General features: G+C 34.9%; 1 long non-coding RNA gene across 1 annotated transcript; it reads right to left on the reverse strand.

The window, feature by feature from the left end:
- Positions 1–212: 212 nt before the first annotated feature.
- Positions 213–1,479, reverse strand: LOC107777042 (uncharacterized). The gene is made up of 2 exons (XR_001646121.2): positions 909–1,479; positions 213–742 (listed from the first exon to the last, which is right to left on the reverse strand). It is a non-coding gene; the product is annotated as an uncharacterized LOC107777042 (long non-coding RNA).
- Between the last annotated feature and the right edge of the window lie 2,019 nt (positions 1,480–3,498).

Consider the following 3,498-nt stretch of genomic DNA (forward strand, 5'->3'; position numbering starts at 1 on the left):
TTAAATTTATACGCGATTTTACAGATATGTGAATTAATTCAATATAAGTGATTAATGACGTTAGATAAAGAAAATAAAATATATACTAAATAACCAAACCAATAATGATAGTGAGTCCGAGCTCAGTTAAAGGCTTAACAAGGAACCTGCCTTCGGTTTCGGGATTGCTTTCACAAAGAACATATGAACTAAAAACAATAACTTTGAATAACTTTTAGGAAAAGAGACAGCAGAGGTATATTGCCTTGGTATGCGTGTTACAGTGTGTCTAATGAATAATTAGTTTCCCCTTTATATAGTAGGGGAGTTTTACCCTAAGTACAAGTCTAAGAAAGGTAAAAATCTTCCTTTTTTCTAGTCACTGATTTTCTGCCGACACGGGTCGAGATTCACGCCGTGATATCCGGTTGGGCACGGATATCACGGCCCTTTGTTAGCCGTGTGCGGTGGTTTGGTAATGCTCTCCGAAGTCTTGAAACTCGAACCGGACCCGGAGGACGTGGTCTTGATATCTCCGAGGGCAGGTGTTTTGCTCGAGCTCTGATACGAGGGGCTCCTGTCTCTGATTCCGATTCTTTACAGTCATGCCCCTGTTCTGTTTGCCTCACCGGAAAATCGAGATGCTCATTAGGCCCGATTTTACCCGTATACCATAGCAACTACTTGAACAAAAGAACAGTCAATAAATTTCTCAGCGTCCCCAAGACTCATAACATCATGATATATATATACCTTGTGGCTTCTGCAATCGCACGAAAAAAATGGCATCACTTTACAAAATTACATGTATATAAAATTTCATCTTTTAGTCAAATTTCTGATTATCAGTGGGTACTAAAACCAAATAATTTTTTTAATAGACAACGACAATTAGTAGAGAAGAAAAAGACAACAAATAGCAGCTATACCAGCAATTAGGAGTAGTTTAAAAAAGAAAGGCTTGCGGAAGCTTGCTCTCGCATGTACGACATCTGATTGGAGTTCTTCTTGTAAAGCATATAACAAAACTTGCATTACAGAGGAATTCCCAGAAAACAACCATTAAATTCAATTCATTTAAATAAATAATGAATTTCAATTTTTTGGGTTCACAATGACTTCAAGTGCTAGTAACTCGAATTTTAAATTTAATATTTATACATATCTAATGAATTTTTTTAACACAAATATATTGATTGAGCAAAAGCTACTAAATCGGTTAAAATCCACATTCGGGATTCGGGCTTCTAACTCCTCCCCTGATATAAAAGACCTGAGTTAAAATTTCAGCGAGTAAAAGTACAAATAGAAATAACAAATATTCAGGAGGTTAATCAAGATGCATGCAAATTAGTTCGACTACTATATTATAAAAAACACAGAACAAATCCCAAAGGGATGACAGAACATAAGTGCACATAGATTAGCCTAATGAAAAGCCAAATGCGCCTGTGTTCTCAAGCGCACCCCTCAGGGAAGTAACCATGTTGATTGGCAATAATGAGCGGAGGCCAGGATTTCTTGGCCTTTATAGTGCCTCTGAAAATCAATTGGAATGTCACAATATGGTCATTTTATCGACACCACGAGTAGAAGATGTTGTCATGTCCGCCACGTCATAACTTTTTCCAAGTACTAGTGCAACTTAGCTTATTAGCTCACCAAGCAAATTTATTGTTGCATTTTCCCAAAAAAGAAAAACATCTCACTACGTGCTTTCATTACAAAATTTTTAGAGTAAAATATTGTACATTAAAATTAACAAAGTACTAAGTAAAATTAACAAAAGTAGAAAGCATAAGTCACATAACCAGCATATTGTCTAACTACGTGATTCACTTTATAAAATTCATTATATAATTTTGGAAGTGTTTGGAGATGGATATACCAATTTAAATGTGTAAACATTTTTTGTCTTAATTTATTATTTAATATTAAAAGTAAGAACAAACAAAATATTAACTATTGTAACTAAATGTATTCTACACCACAAGTTATTTGCATAAAACTAATCCTTAAATATTACTATGCAATTTCAATTTGTATGCCAAATCCGTAGGTATTTGTATGGATTTCAAATCAATTGAATCCTCGTGATAATTTTAGATGTCAGGCAAAAAAATGTAGGTGCACTTATTAATACATACGGTTTTAATTTAGGCACTTAATGTGAAAAAAGATAGCGTCGAACTAGCACTTCTTTAGAAAAAATATTTTCTATATTTTTCATTTTTATTTAACCTACTTCTTCCAAAGTTTTTCTTGATAACGATTCACGAGTACATAATATAAGGAAAAAGTTATTATGAAGAGGAAATGAAACAAAAGTCTTATCACTTTTTTATTTCTTTTTTTTAAGCTTTCATATGGGTTCAACATTTGCCTTTAAGTTTTGTGCAGATTTGACATTCATACTATAATTTAACATGTTAGAATTGTATTTTTGTGATTTTGAAATACTTTAAGATAAGCTTAAAATATGAATTTCATTATAATGAAAAACGCACGATAAAGGATAACATTTAGGTTGAGTTACGTTCATGCAATAAAACTGTGAATTTATAAAATTTAATTGTGACAAATAGTAGTGCTTGATTGTTTTGTCTTAAAACCAAACAAGGAATGAAGAATTGCCATAGAGACAACTTAAATAACTACATACTATAAATAGACTAATACATGTGTATACGGTCAAAATAGATTTCGGCCTTCCTACGTTCGATCGAGTTTGAATGGTAAGCAACCGGAGTGGGATTTTGGGATGAGTTCCAAAGACAGTACAAACGAGCCTCGAGTTTCAAAGACTGATCGAGGAGTCGGCTCGATGCTATTATCGAACCCATGACCAAATCGATCCGCAAGGCAACGTGAGGGTGGTCGGAAATGCGCTATACCCCAAAGGTCGAACTCAAGCCAAAGCCAAGAGTTCGGCCCAATAACGAGTTCGAGCCAGTATCGAGCTCGCAGACAAGAGCCGTTACAACCGCATTAAGGGAGAGAATCTTGGCGGGAATCGAAGAAGAGACAATTCATCATGGGTTCTCCATTATATGTTTTTATTATTGTAAATAAAGTAGGATTTCTCTACTATAAAAGGGGAATCCTTGTAAGCATAAGGCAGTCTCACACACTGTGACAAAAGATCACTTCTCATATTGAAAGATATCTCCTTGTGCTCGTTTTACTTTATCTTATTCATTCTTCTTGCTCAACTATTCTCATTCTCATAGTCAAGAATATAGGTATTACTATTTTTCTATACGATTTTGTATCAAACTATTTCACATATCTTTAGAACCATACTCAAATTTAACTTTATCCGATTTTCCGGATAAACAGTTTGGCGCCCACCGTGGGGCTAAGGATAACAACGATTGTTTGATATAAATCTGCAATACACACCAGTTTACAACTTCGAATCAGCAATGACCTTACCTATCGACCACGAAGCTAGCCTTCGAGATGAAACCAACAACTTGGTACTCGGGGCCAGAAGGCCACTTGACGATGGCACTGAAG

Source organism: Nicotiana tabacum, chromosome 12, assembly GCF_000715075.1.
Source record: "Nicotiana tabacum cultivar K326 chromosome 12, ASM71507v2, whole genome shotgun sequence".
NCBI lineage: Eukaryota > Viridiplantae > Streptophyta > Magnoliopsida > Solanales > Solanaceae > Nicotiana > Nicotiana tabacum.